Source organism: Schistocerca serialis, chromosome 2 (genome assembly GCF_023864345.2).
Source record: "Schistocerca serialis cubense isolate TAMUIC-IGC-003099 chromosome 2, iqSchSeri2.2, whole genome shotgun sequence".
In the NCBI taxonomy this organism is placed as follows: domain Eukaryota; kingdom Metazoa; phylum Arthropoda; class Insecta; order Orthoptera; family Acrididae; genus Schistocerca; species Schistocerca serialis.
The window spans coordinates 366,794,946-366,810,983 of record NC_064639.1 but is presented as its reverse complement, the minus strand read 5'-3'; the positions used below and the strand labels follow the sequence as shown (position 1 = coordinate 366,810,983).

The following is a 16,038-nucleotide window of genomic DNA, read 5'->3' as shown; positions in this document are numbered from 1 at the left end:
TTGTAACACAATCAATAAAACAAAGTGACATTACTAAAAATATATGTTATGTGCGATGAGTGGAAAAGATTCCAATTCTACATCATACATAGTATGTAGGACACATGTCAACCACCGGACTGATCATACGACTATAATGTAAGGGCCAGTTCGCAGGGAGGAACAGTTGGCTGAACCCACCACGTAGGATATCCCAGCCAACAATGCAATATGAAATTTACTTTTTTAATATACGTATATGTGTTCAACAACAAATACATGCCTCTAGTTGGGTCACTGTAGTGACTTGTTTATATTTTCCAGTAATGAGAACACATTAGACTGCATGGTGGTGATCTTCGTCATACATACTGTTTATGATGTGGAATTTGACAGGTAACTGTTTGCTACTCATCACACATAACATATATTTTAGTGATGTTACTCTGTCTTAATGATTCTACAGCAAAGGATAACTATCCAGTTCTTAATTTGACACTGTCTTACTAATGATTGGAGCCTTTTTCACTTCTGAAGACGACAGTTCAAACTGGTGAAACCAGTAAAGTGAACCAAATAAAGGTTTTCTTGTGCAGCTGACAACTGATTTTTTATCTTTATTGAAATATCCTAAAGCTGCTGAACCACAGCTAGAAAAAAATCATAAAATCATTAACATTGCCACAGGCAAAACCAAGTCATGCCAGAGACAGATGCCGGCAGTATGTTGCAAGTGGTTCAAGCCCTCAGTACATGACTACACCATCTGCTGAGTGAGAACATGCATTCAGCAGAAAGAAAACAGCAACAGAAAATGAAAGGAACTGAGACAGGCACATTCATTAGCTTTTAAGACATGGTGCAAGAAACTCTGTCTCTTACACAACAGCACTTAACAAGGAACTTACACAGCAGTTAACAGCCTGTTAAGTACATACAGCAGAATAAGGAGGACTCATGCAGTCATTATGAACAGAGCCTCATGTCATAGCCTCACAGTAGCCTCCGTTCTTCCAGCTCTTGCACTTAACTCTGGTAAGTTCATTGGGATTGATGGCCTTCACAGTAATAGCACTCTAGTCCATGATTACAATACTGTAGTGAATCAATGTCCCTGATGCTCCAGCAGAGTCTTTGAACTGGCCGAAGCTGTACTCGAGATGATGGTCTTCACCTGATTTCCTGCTGTTCACTGCCTGTCATCTGCTGACAGACAAACTGACTGCCCTGCAACAACGCCACAATGGAGAGTGCTGCCAGCACTGAACTTCAATGCAGAAGACAGTAACAGGGTCTCTTGGGGTCCAGGTTTCTGTTCAATGGCTGGGCACCTCTGGGTGCTGGAATCTACCAAGCTCGAAAGGTGAGATCAACCAACCATACAACTACTGACACCAGATACACCACTGTTCAGTCATCAAGGATTGCTGTAGAATTCAGAGTAGGAAGAAGAACCTCCAGCAGCCAGCATGAGACCACTTTGTGCTGGCTGCCCGCTGAGGCACCTATGTCGGTAACATCTTGCCTGGGAGAGCAGATGCTGGGCTGACTCAACAGATGTCAGCTACAATCCAACAGGAAGCTGAATAAAGCCTCAGTCAAGGCTGGTGCAGAACAATGAAAACTCATAATCCATCGGCCTCTCTGCCTCTGTAATATGTATATAGTGAAGGGTTGCAGTATTAGTGATTCATTTGCCACGATCATTAGCAATCAAACGGCACTCAAGAGGACTGTCTGCACACCCTCTGTTTTGATTATGCAGACAGTAACTGTGCCAAGTTTAGAGGTGAACAGTGTTTTGCAACATTCATTCTTGGTCTGTACAACCATGCCCCACAAATAATTACCTAGTCTCAAAGAACAGCTTCAACCACTTGAAAGGATTCATATTATAGGCCTGTGGGAAGCTGGATGGGTGTATCAACCAACTGCTGCATGTTATGGGCACAATGTCTCAGCTGTTTGTTGCTGCTTTCAGCAGTGGTCTGTGGAAAATTCCCACACCTGTAGACAAGGTTCTGCATGTCTGTGTAGTACATATGAACATCAAGACAGGCACTTTCTACGAGCAGTGTTGGCCGACCAAACTTCATTCAGGGACAAAACCAGGGTACTTATTGCAATTGCTGTGTCTTCAGGGACTATTGGGAACTGTCTGCTTGCAACAGGATTAAGATCATGACTGCCTTTGGCCAGAAGACCACTGACATCACAGCACTGCCAAGCATGGCTAATCTGGTGTCATGAAAACATTGACTGATGAGTGGAATGGTGCTCTGTTGTTTTCAGTGGTGACACTAGGTCCTGTCTGTATGCGAGTGATGGATGTGTAAGTATGGCGTCGATCTGGTGAGCTGCCTATTCCATAGTGTTTTCGCCCACAACGTACAGGTCCACAGGTCCATCCCAGGTTTCAATGTTTGGGGGGGGGGGGGGGGGGGCTTCAGTTAAAACTCGCTATCGCTTTTGTGTTTCCGTAGAGTAAAGTAACCAGTGCCCACTACATTGCACAAGCTTTTATCCCTGTGCTAGTGCTATTTCTATAACAGGGAGGTGATGTGCTTTTTGAGCAGAATAACGCATGTCCACATACGGCTGCTGCAATGCAACATGCTCTTCTTGGTGTACAACTGCCCTGGCCAGCAAGATCACTGGATCTGTTGCCAATTGAACATGGTATTGGCCATGATGGAGTGGGAACTTACTTGTTCTCCAGGGCCTGCAAGAATCATTCCCCAATTGCAACAAAAGGTGCAAGATGCTTGGGACCATTTGTTCAGGGTGCCATTCAGCACCTTTATGATCTTTTGCATGTGAGAGTACATACCTGTATTGCCACCAGAGGGGCAATGTGTGTTTCATTTGTTCTGAATTTGGTATCACTAACTCCCACAAAGATGAACTACCTGTCACCTCACTTTGTCAATAAAATAATCTTATCCTTAAGGATGTTTCATTTTTTTCTGGCAGCGTAGTAATCAAAGTTACATTGGGATGGTGGTAATGAGAAGATTGGTGGGTTAGGTTTCTGGGTATCTCTAACTGGAGAACCATTTACTCAAAGAGTTTACTCCAGAAATCACACATAAAATATCAATAATAATTACAAGTGCATTTGACTATGAAGTTTAATAGATAAATACCCAACATTACTTTTACACTTAGGTTGCTTTATGGATGATACAGCTGAGGTGCATGTTACTGTAGAGAGGAAAAAAAGAACTGGTTGTCTGTTGCTGCATCTGCTTAGTGCATTCTTCAAGTCCGTCGGTGTTTTTGTGTCTCTCTCATCATCTCAGATAGACGCCGAACAGCACTATAAACTGCTCATAAAATGTAGGTCACATACCTCATGATGTGGCCAGGGTGTGACTCCACATTCGTCAATAATCTGTGACAATGTCAGCAATTGGTTGTTGCTGCCATCCTTTGTCTGCAGTGGTTCCTGTAAAGTTTATGCCATTTCCCACCAGTGTACAAAAATTCTTATAGCCACTTCTGGCCTCTGGAACATACAGCTGCTGGTAATGAATTTTGCTGCCGTGACAAATCTGCCTGCGTGACACCAAATGTATGAGCTCTTGGAGGACCCCTTCCCAGTGTGCCTCCTGCCCCTGTAGAAATGAACTAACCAAAAGTGTGGCTCTGTACCAGACTTCCGCAGGCCTTTGAGTCTTCTTGCCACTGGATGTGCCAACAACTTGCAGCTATTCCCGACTCATGTTTGCAGTGGATAATTAACACCAATTCAGTCTCAGATTCTCATTAGCACATTCTTAGATTATCAGTCACTATACTGTAATGCTCTTAAGCTTTTTCCTGTCGAGTTCAGCATGACCAAGATGTGAACATCAGTGCATTTGATCACAGCCAGATCATAGCACATGGAACACTATCTCAGAGGAAGAGTTCTCATGAAGTGTAGTCAACCCACGAAGCAGGCAGCTCACAAAATCATTGTTAGAGCAATACTTGAATATTGCTCGTCAGTGTAGGACCCAAATAGTATTGACACACGTAACAAAGAACATCTAAAGAAGAAAGGCATGTTACGAGGCAGGTTCTTTTAGTAAGAGGAAAGTGTCACAGAAATAGCCATTCAACACCAATGGAAGACACTTCACGAGACATGTTGTTCATCATAGTGTGGTTTTCTGTTAAAATTCCAAGCGTACCATTCCTAAAAGAGTCGACCAATAAACATATTGCTTCCTCCTACATGAAGAGACCATGAAGATAAAATAAGAAAGATTCTAGCTCATAACCAATAGTTGTTCCCATGAACCATTCATCACTGGAACAAGGAAGAGTGAAGTAACAATGGCAAATGAAATACCCCCGAAAATCACTATAACACAGCTTGTGGAACAAAGACGTAGATTTTATAATATCTCACATTCATTTTTATGTTTTGTAAGGTGCCTTTTATATTTTGTTCATCCCAAGCATAGTCATCACTGAAACAAGAACATATCAATAAAGTCAGTTTGGGTAATAGGTTGCCTCATTTGCTCTTCAGTACAAAGACTCTCCATGCTTGTCTGTCCTCCACAAGCCTCTTCATATTTGCATAACTATCACAACCCACATCCATTTGAATCTGCTTACTGTAATAAAACCTTCGTCTCCTTCTCCCCACACCTCCTTCCATTCCCAAATTAACAATTCATTTATGTCTCTGGTTGTAGCCCATCAACCGATCCCTTCTTTGAATCAAGTTATGCCATAAATTTCTTTTCGCCCCAGTTTGATTCACTATCTCCTCATTAGTTATACGATCTACTCACTGAATCTTCCGCATTCTTCGGTACAGCACTGTATTTTAAAAGCTTCTACTCTCTTCTTGTCTGAACTGGTCATCATCCATGTTTCACTTCCATACAAGGGTATGCTTCGGACAAATACTTTCAGAAATGACTTCCTAACACAAATTTATATTTGGTGTTAGCTCAGCCCTCTTTTTCAGAAATGCTTTTCTTTCTATTGCCAATCCACATTTTATATCCTCTATACTTGGGCCATCTCGGTTATTTTGCTGCCCAAATAGCAGACTTCACCTACCACTTAATGACTCATTTCCTAACCTAATTCCCACAGTTTTTCCTGATTTAATTCAAATACATTTCATTACCCTTGTTTTACTTTTCTTGATGTTCATCTTATAGTGTCCTCTTAAGACACTATTCACTCCAGTCAGGTGCTCCTCCAACTACCTTGCCTTGTCTCTGAACTTAAATTCCCTTTCTAAATTTATCATTGGTTTCTTTCACAGTCTGCTCAATGTACAGACATAACACTGGTGAGAGGCTACTATTCTGTGTCATTACCTTCTCAACTAAAGCTTCTCTTATATGTCCTCTGACTCTTAAAACTGCAGTCTGGTTACTGCATAAGTTGACAATTTTTCGCTCCCTGTATTGTATACCTGCTATCTTCAGGATTTCAAAGAGTTTAGTCCAGTCAGCAATGTCAAAAGGTTTCTCCAAATCTTTTCTTCAACCTACATTCTAAATCGTAGAGTCAGTATTGCCTCATACATTCCTTCATTTCTCCAGAACACAAACTGATCTTTTTCGACAAAAACTGATCTCTGAGGTCAGTTGCGTCATTATTGAACACTGAAAGCAACTAAAAGATTGACGTTTCGAAAGTCTTTGCAATGGTCCTCACACGGCGACTTCAGGGTGCCCTGAAGAGAACTGTTGCAAAGACGGCCAAAACGCCCTCATTTAGTTGCTTTTTAGTGCATAATGAAGTGGCCTAACACCCAAAATCATTTCATTCAAAAGGAATAAATAAAGATTTTAATTGTTTGTAATGTATGTGACAATATCAAGAAAACATGACCTTATAGACAGTTTTAATGATACCATTTCACAGATGATGCCATTATCTTCAATGAAGTACTGTCTGAAAAAGTTGCAGAAATATTCAGTCGGACCTTGATGATTCGAACTGCCAACTTCCTTTAAACATTCATAAATATAAAACTGCACACTTCACAAAATGTAAAAGGGGTAATATGCTGTGATTACAAAACCTGTGAGTCACATCTCTAATCAATCAATTCTTACAAATACCTAGTGTTACACTTTGTGGTGACATACAAAGAAACGGTCACCTAGACTCATTCATAGGTAAAGCAGGTAGCAGACTTCAAACATCTGCCTACAAAGGAGATTATCTATAAAAGATTTGCATGACCTATCCTAGAATATTGCTTAAGTGTGTAGTGACCCATACCACATAGAACGAGAATTTAAGGGTGTACGCAGAACGGCAGCACAAATGGTCTCATGTTTGTTCAACCCTCTGAAGAGTGTCACAGAGAAGATGAAGAAACTGAACTGGCAGTTACTTGAGGATGCACACAAATTATTCCAACAACACCTACTTACAAAGTTTCCAGAAACAGCTTTAACAGGTACATTTAGGATTAAAATACAACCCAATGCAAATCGCTCCAGTAGCGACCGTAAGGACAAGATTAAGTACAGTGTGTACAGAAGTGCTTAAGCAATCTTTCTTCCCATGCAACATGGTAAACAAAATGGGAAGCCCTAATAACTAGTACAACGGAACATACTCTCTGCCACGCACTTCTCATTGGTTCGGAGGGTACGGATGTAGATGTCACTTACAGCACTGAAAGTGGCGTGCTTGGCTGTCATAGTGCAGAGAGTGGGTGCAAACCAAAAATATAGATGAAGATGTAGCTGTAGGAGTCGTGTAGGCACTATGCTGTTCGTACACCACTGTGACAAGGATTTATCAAAATTAACTCCACTCGGGTAGAACTACAGCTGCCTTCATCAGTTGCCACGTGCAGCAAAGCGTTGATGACTGTTGTTATCTTAGACTAACGCATATTGCAATGGCTGGCACAGGGGCCACTTATAGAAAATTACTCGCCAATTGCATACTGCATAACAACATGAGTGCACAGCAACACTATCCAGAATCACCACCATGCGATGGGCTACAGAAGCTTTTGCCCCATTCCGCTAACTGCATGTCATGTGACAAGGCATAGAGGTTAGCATGGGTGCAGGAATACTACAACTGGACGTTTGAAGAATGGAAAATTGTCAAACTGATCAGTCACAGAAAGTGTAGGTACAAACCGAAGATACCCTCGCACACCAAGTTTTGCTCGAAGAAGGTGGTATCCAGAGTTTGACTGGGAGTCAGAGAGCCTGTTACTGAGTCTTCCCCCTCCCCCAATTAACTTACTGCAATATCCACATTTAAGGTACCACAGATGCCTATATTTTAAGATGCAAATAAAATTTATAAAATGTTGTAATACAAATATAACAACATGTTTACATCAGCGGTTAGTACAGTGTTTTTTAAGGTGGGGTGATTCCACTGCCCCAATGACATCCCTTTCCCAACTGGATCTGCACCTTTGTATGTATCACATAAGAAGTTAATTACATGTAATGCATTTCATCGAAAACATAAGTATTTGATCGATTTATGTTTGTTTTTCTTTGACACATGAAATTTTATTTAAATGTCTTTATGGACTCAAAAAATTAAATGTTTGACACATATACCGGCGGTATTTATGCAGCGATGTGGTTGATTGGCAAAACTTTAATTTACCTGTATCACATTCTCTTATGGTTTTTAATTTACTCTGTACCACGTTCTCTCAAGCAACAATGCAGTTTGGAAGTGCAGAATGAGATAAATAGTTTCCTTCCCATGTAACCTACGTCGTTGCACACGTATTCAATAAATTGCTTTTTTTAATTTCTTTTCAAAGAAGCAATTTTCCTACTAATGTGAAATTTTTCTGCTAATGTCACAGTGATAAATTTAGTACCAGTGAGCACAAAATGGCTTGGCAGTTCAGCTAGGGTTAATTTATCAACGCTGTTTCTCGTTAAGACTTCGACTCGTTCTCCACTCCTGATGATTTTCCTGCACGATGAACAGGTGCCTACAACGGAACAAGACGGATGAATACAAGCGAATGTGTAATACTATCCTCCCCCACTAAGTTCACGAGAGACGGTAATTATCGTGCCTAAGTATCTGTACCTACGTTATACAGGGTTGTCCATGGATCGTGGCCGGGCCAAATATCCCACGAAATAAGCGTCAAACGAAAAAACTATAAAGCACGAAACTTATCTAGCTTGAAGGGGGAAACCAGATGGAGCTATGGTTGGCCAGCTAGATGGCGCTGCCTTAGGTGAAACAGATAACAGTTGGTTTTTTTTTTTTTTTTTTTTTTAATAAGAACCCCTATTTTTTATTACATATTCATGTAGTATGTAAAGAAATATGAATGTTTTAGTTGGACCACTTCGTTCGCTTTGTGATAGATGCGCAGTAATGTTCCAATGTGCGTGGGGTTGCGGCAATAAAAATGGAAAACGACAAATGCCGTCGAAACAGATCCATACGCGAAGTACTTCATTTGATGTACAACCACGCGGAACTTGTTCGTCGCTGGACAGAGCGGCGCTGCGCCGAACCTCTTATCTCGGTTTTGGGCAGCGCGGCCGATGTAGACGCAGCTTCAGAAGTTTTTCATTTTGTCTGACTGATTCTTTGAAAGTGTAACGACGAAGGGAGAGTGAATAAAAAACGAGCTCTCCGGTTCTGACCAAGGGTTTCAGGATTTTAAACCAGCTCCTCGTCTAGGCCTTGAAGCCCCAGAGGATGCGACCGGCCGCTGTTTCGTCCTATGCCAGGTGGCGTTATGTGTACACGGTATGTGGGAGAGGGCAGCTATGGTGGGCTACGTAGTCAGCAAGCCGCTCTCCAGGCCGTTTCCCCGACTTTCCAGACCTTACAGCCGACATTTCTCAATGAAGTAGCCCCTCAGTTGGCATCACGAGGCTGCTGGCACCCAGTACCAGTTCTCCCACCAAAGAAAAATCCTTGGAAATGCTGGGAATCGAACCCAGGTACTTCGCATGGCAGCTATCAACGCTGATTTTTTTTTCTTTCTTTCAACCTATTTCTTCGTCGTATTTCGATCAGTCGTTTTGTGTACTTGTCGCATAACACCTTCAAATTCAATCGATGAGACGGTTTTTTTTTTACTACAGAGGGTCCCCAGTTCTCTGACCCAGCATGATGAGCTACCATGCCAGCTCCACTCAGCTACAGAGGTGGGCGGGTTTCAGGATATTTTCTTTAAAAGTGAGGTAAATTCAGGAACTAAAGTCCCTTCCACGAATTTTCAACTGGTACCATATTGCTCGACTCCAGATCTGCTCGGAGTCTGCCCTGCTTAAATGGGTGGATATCAAATCTCAAAGTCACTCATTCACTTGCAGCAATTTAAGCTGTGCTATTAGGCTCCGAACTAACCACCACTCTGGAAATCGCTAAATATTCCAAATAGAGCTGTACGTCATAAACCACTTGAAACCACGTGACGAGGCATCTCTACAAATCAAAGTTATTGAATTTTACGTAACAGCATCCTAACAAATCCTATCTAATTTATATATTTTCTGCAAACTAGTTTGTACAATATAGTGGTACCGAAAGTACCCTCCGCCACACACCATTAGGTGGCTTGCGGAGTATGATGTAGATGTACCCGGAAAAGATGCTGTTGCCTACAATGCCAGTTCGAGAACTTTTTTCAATTTTGATGCACACTGTATATAAATCTTGCACTTGCCCCTCAGCTTCGCGTCCCAAGTGGCCGCTACTATAATTGTGATAATTCCTGTGTAGAACTGGTCACACTGGCTCCGATATCGGTGAGTTCCACCGACGACCGACTTCGATCTTTTCAAGTCAGGATGCCACAAAATGCGCGGTCAGAATGTAACCACTCTTCGCTTGACATACAGACTTCGAACGACAATCGGTTAAATTCAAATAAGTTTGATTTGTTCGGTCGAATCGACCGACGTTCTCAAACACGAAATATGTAATATGAGAAATAAAATGTAGATGTCGTGTGACTAGGGCCTCCCGTCGGATAGATCGTTCACCGGGTGCAAGTCTTTCGATTTGACGCCACATCGGCGACTTGCGCGTCGATGGGGATGAAATGATGATGTTTAGGACAACACAACACCCAGACCCTGAGCGGAAAAAATCTTCGACCCAGTCGGGCACTGAACCCGGGCTCTTAGGATTGACATTCTGTCGCACTGACAACTTTTTTTTATCTCATTTTGTTCGTTGTATATGTTCGGGGCGGACGTCTCATGACACCAGTACAGGATGTTCGTTGATCTGTTCACTCAATTTCTTTTATCTCTGACCGAACACACCGAGCTACCGTGCCAGCTCCAGTAGGTTACTGGGGGTGGAAATGCGCAAAATTGAAAGTTTAGTTCAAGAAAGGAGTTTGTGACATCCTGAGAATAAAAAATAATAAACGGGATATAATTCGGAATCTAAAAACTGAACTCGCAGCTTTATTGTCAACAATAAGTACGCAAAATCTTTATCATGAATTTTAGTCTCAAATAATAACCTCAAAATATAATTAACTCAAGTGAGAAGAGTAGCGCATCCAACGCTTGAAATTACTGTCACCAATCGTTTTCTGGGTTGTTCTAGGTAGGCACTAGACGTCTGCGAATTATTATTACAGCTTACTGATGTTTTTGTGCAAGTTATTCTGTCATTTGCAGTAGTTCACACGTTTCTGCTTTCCAGTGCTCCAGGCGTTCAGAGCATCTCATTCTAAAATTTATGCATGCTGAATCACAGTCATTAATGATTAATTGACATGTCTATTTTGTTTATAGCGGCCCACAGACGGTAAATAATATTGCACAATAATACTGTGCGATATTGTTGACACGCTCCTTATACGTACCAATAATATTATTTATAATATTGTGTCATAACGCTGTGGTTCGGAATGTTAGACGGTAAAGATGCTGCTGCTTTGATAAGAGCTCTATTTCTTTCCAAGTAGAAAAAAAAGGCGGACAAAAATTGGTTCAAGGAGCGTCAAGGGTCACTCACGGAAGCTTGTTGAGAGACTGACATAGAAACAACAAAAGAAAGAAAAAATTACAGCTTTGCGCGTTGAAGGTCCAAGAGAAAATTCACTACTGAAAACGGTTCTTCCCATACATTGGCACTCCTATGGCATTTGCCCCCTCCTCTCTGTTAAATTTCTGCGTACGCCTATATCCCCACCATAAAAAAACAAAACAGTACAATGAGAAACGCAGTTCCAACATGTCAGTGTTTATCTTGTTACTGGTACTTCTTTCGAAGACATGAAACTTGCTAGTGCAATATCACTTTGCAATATCTGAGACACAGCTCTGGAAACGTGTCATGCCATAATACATGCACAAAGGATTATATTTGGGTAAATAACGTATTAGTCAAGTTTTTAACATATCTTCCTTTATGGCCGTTCCCATATTATCTGGGCAAGAAATTATGCTATTCATCATTATTAACAACTGTTTTTTTACTCATCTGTCCTGACATTCCATAATGATTTACACATTTCGACGCACTAAGTAATGTTCTTTCGTCTCGTTTTGAACTCATTTCCCAACAAGGACAACCCTAACCTGCTCGATCTACTTAGCATGCAGGAACTGTTAAGGATATTGTTAATACTGCACACAGACCACAGTCTAACATGAAACTTCCTGGCAGATTAAAACTGTGTGCCCGACCGAGACTCGAACTCGGGACCTTTGCCTTTCGCGGGCAAGTGCTCTACCATCTGAGCTACCGAAGCACGACTCACGCCCAGTACTCACAGCTTTACCTCTGCCAGTATCCTGCCTCCTACCTTCCAAACTTTACAGAAGCTCTTCTGCGAACCATGCAGTTTCATATCAGCGCACACTCCGCTGCAGAGTGAAAATCTCATTCTGGAAACATCCCCCAGGCTGTGGCTCATCCATGTCTCCGCAATATCCTTACTTTCAGAAGTGCTAGTTCTGCATGGTTCGCAGAAGAGCTTCTGTAAAGTTTGGAAGGTAGGAGGCAGGATACTGGCAGAAGTAAAGCTATGAGTACCGGCCGTGAGTCGTGCTTCGGTAGCTCAGATGGTAGAGCACTTGCCCGCGAAAGGCAAAGGTCCCGAGTTCGAGTCTCGGTCGGGCACACAGTTTTAATCTGCCAAGAAGTTTCATATCGGCGCACACTCCGCTGCAGAGTGAAAATCTCATTCTGGAAACATACCCCAGGCTGTGGCTAAGCCATGTCTCCGCAATATCCTTTCTTTCAGAAGTGCTAGTTCTGCATGGTTCGCAGAAGAGCTTTTGTAAAGTTTGGAAGGTAGGAGGCAGGATACTGGCAGAAGTAAAGTTGTGAGTACCGGGCGTGAGTCGTGCTTCGGTAGCTCAGATGGTAGAGCACTTGCCCGCGAAAGGCAAAGGTCCCGAGTTCGAGTCTCGGTCGGGCACACAGTTTTAATCTGCCAGGAAGTTTCATATCAGCGCACACTCTGCTGCAGAGTGAAAATCTCAGTCTGGCACAGTCTAACATAACTGTGACACAGGCGGTCAATATATTTCTAAAGATTTTTATGTAGATTTTTATGTTCTCAATATAGGAAAATTGTGCAGTATTATTGACCTTCTAGGGGCCGCTTTAAACTAGCCCTGGTTACTTATTAACTGCTAACAGCTGTCAACTTCCGTTCAGACTATCATTAAAATTTAGCCAGTGAACTTTCCTATAGAGGCAACATGGCTTATTCTAGCTATCCAATCGATTCAATAAATTTCGGGACTGATTCTTTTTACTTTTTTTGTAGCGGTTGGCAACAGTATTTCGAGTAAGCGAGATCTGTGATGGTGCGCGCTTATTATTAATAGCGTTCGCCCGCAAATGCTCTAGTGAGATAGTTTTTTGCTCAAAAGAGAGGTAACAGCGTCGAACCCTCTAACTCCTTAAACTCCTTACCATCGCCATTCACAGTATTCGAATGCTTTGGTACCAGCTCTTGTGCGAACTGTAGTCTGGCCTTAGGGAAAAGGGGTAGTTTTTAAAATGTTGAATAGATTCAACGGAACTTGACAGCGATTTAAACATAATTCTCGAAGTTTTTACCATGATGTTCAGAGCCTCCACGATCGGTTGTGGCATGGGGAGGGACGTATGGTGGAAACTAATACGGTACCTTAGTACTTTTTAACATAATTTTGTATTTTATTTCGAGGTTATCTTGGAACGGTCAATAACAACATGAGGTACCACATGGTTTTCCATATAACTGCATCATTAAATATTTCTCATGAATGAAATAGTGTTTGTCAACTTTCTAAGCATATGTGTTAACAAAGATACGGTGTTACGATCGCCCAATGACGTGAAAAATAGTTCTAAATAGCAAGCACATTTTTCTCGAATGATTGTGCCTAAATATGTTTCTCAAAACAGAAAGCGCACTGCGGGGAAAACTCACCATATTCAATAAACAAAAATTCCTACGGTTCTGTGAGACTATCCACGAATCTTTCATACCGTTACTACATACAAAGCTACAATGTTGCAGAAGTTTAATGGCAGTCTAAACGCGCTAATCTAATAACTGAAAAACCACAACTATTTACCTTAGTTCTCGAGCAGACGCTTTGTCTCCGTAAGTCAAGTCCCTCAGTGATCACTAATGCACCGCAGCAATACCACTCGCAATAATGACCACGCATCTTCAACAGACAGACACGTGACAACAGCATCCAGCGATGATACAAACTGAAAGCAAAACAGAAAGAACGGCTGTGTCATCCTCAAACTGTGAACTTATAATGTGCGTCAGCACCCGTAGGCAAATTGATGAAATGTCGTCCACATAAAATAATTCCGTCAAGTAATGTTTTTCACTTGTTTTATCTCTAAGTTACTTATTCTCACTGTTGTTTGGTACAACGGAAAAAAATAAGTGCTTGCGATAAGCACTGCAATACAATTTCATGGCATGTGTTAGCCCAAGTAGCCTCACCCCTAATTCTGTAAAGAATCGGACTTATATGCATAAAACAGCATCAAACGGCTAATTATTTTGCAAGTGATTAATGTGCTAGATATTGACGTTGAGCATTTTAAATATTGAGGTTGAAGACGCATCTCAAATTTTATGATGTCATATCTCCTGTGACCGACTTTGTATTATACAATGAGATAATTTTGTAGGTACTTTCAGCGGTTTATGTGGATACTACCGTATCTACAAAGTGTGTTGGGAGTAGAGTTAGTGGTAAATAAATAATAATTAGTCGTGCCTGATGCTGAAGTGTTACTTCGTAAACAGCGAAAATGTTTTCCTTTCAGTACGCGATAAACATTTACATATGCACTCTGCAAACAACTATGAGGTGCATCGCATATTGTACGTCCCATTGTACCAGTTATTAGGGTTTCTTTCTGCACAATTCACGTATGGAGCGCAAGAAGTCTGAATATTTGAATGCCTCTTTTTGTGCAGTAATTATTCTGATCCTATCTTCAGATTCCCTATGTGAGCGATACATTGCGGGTTATAGTATATTCGTAAAGTAATCATTTAAAGCCGATTCTTAAAACTTTGTTAATAGACTTCAGTGCCCGCGGATTAAACAAACCTACGACCATTCGTGCTGCTATCTATTTCAGGTTTCAACCAGCTTTCTGTACCTAGTATTTTGTGAGCTTCACTGATTTTCATGAGCACTTCAAACTTTAGCACTTTGTTGTGAATGATTCGACTGGTTACCATTAGGATTTTAATAGCCTACTCATCTGTGAAGGCATTTCTTTCGATCTTACACTGATACCCTTGGGTTTCCTACAGCTATTGTTATTTAGACTGGGTGGAGAGTCTTCAAATCTAAAAACCTGTGTAGTGCGCACCTGGCCTATTTAGGGGGTCTCTACAGTTCTCAACCCTATGACACAGCCTAAGAAGTCCCAGCCCAGCTTGTCACAGACCTTTTGAAATCTCCATGGTTCAGTTCCACTCGACTCAGAACCAAAGGGCCATGATCAGTTCTGGGGACAATGCTGCAAATTGCAAGCTTCAATAAAACATCATGCGCAATACTGGTCTTAACTTTCTTTGCCAGTCACTGGAATGACCCATGTATGACCTCAGAGCCCAGACGACAGGCATGACTCGTTCCAACGTGTGCTACAGTCTTCAGTTGTTTGCTTAATGTTTCCTCAATGGCTGCTGGAATAGCCTCTTAAACATGCTGAACGAGGTCCCCAGACATACAAAATGAGTGCGCTTGTTGTTTCATTACTGAGAATTTATGAAAAAGTTTGAAATTATGTGTCAAGTTTGTTGGAAGTCGCTTAAAAGCTCTTTCTCAAATACTGGATGAATATAGCCTGTATAATTTGCTCAGCATGAGTTACAATACTTCAAGACGTAGTCCTACACAGTTCCTAACTTTAATACTTTACTTCTTGTGTTAAACCTTTAATGTAAGATAATACTACTTAATGAATAGATTATGGTAGTGTTTTGAACTCAGGCAATAATTATCGGAAATGCTGAAAATCAAATTTTTGTTGGCCCTGGAAGCTGTCAGATAGGCAACCTGCAATGGTGCCAGGGTAACAATTTTAGCCGTAATGACATAGACAAATAGCAAATTGGTTTCCTCCAATTTTCATATGCTGGCACAAATCCAGTGTCTCTTCACTTTTTCTGACTTGTATTCTGTGTCGCTGGTGAATAATTCACTAGTGTCAATTAGAAATACGGAGTAGGTATTCTGGGTGTTTGGGTAAATTTGGGCAGAAAAGCTGCAAACATTAAACACACAGCTTTCCCTACAAATATAAATTATTTTTTTGTTCACTCTGTCATTCACTTGGAAGGGCACAATAGACATTCCTATCTTTTGAAACAGTCAACTGATATCATTACCGGAACGTACTTAGTCTAGTTATAAAACCAGCAACTTGTTGATGCTTGTCAAAAATGTTAATTATCTCTTTGCTAAAGGAAAACTAAAACATCTATATGTGAGAAAAAACATAGGGAAAAAGTGACGTGCATGTTCAATGTCTTTGTTGACCAACCTGTTCAAAAAGCACGCAAAGGTGCAAAGAAATCATGCTGAGGTGTAGGTTGTGCACTACAGGTATCTGAAA

The 16,038-nt window shown here is 41.3% G+C and overlaps 1 protein-coding gene across 1 annotated transcript in view; it reads right to left on the bottom strand.

Moving 5' to 3' along the window:
* The window catches only part of LOC126455551 (proteasome subunit beta type-4-like), a 65,553-nt gene extending 51,931 nt beyond the window's left edge, over positions 1 to 13,622 (bottom strand). The window contains exon 1 of the mRNA XM_050091305.1: positions 13,512 to 13,622. The gene's annotated coding sequence lies outside the window, so the exon portion shown is untranslated. The remainder of the gene's footprint in view (positions 1 to 13,511) is intronic.
* Positions 13,623 to 16,038: the final 2,416 nt, after the last annotated feature.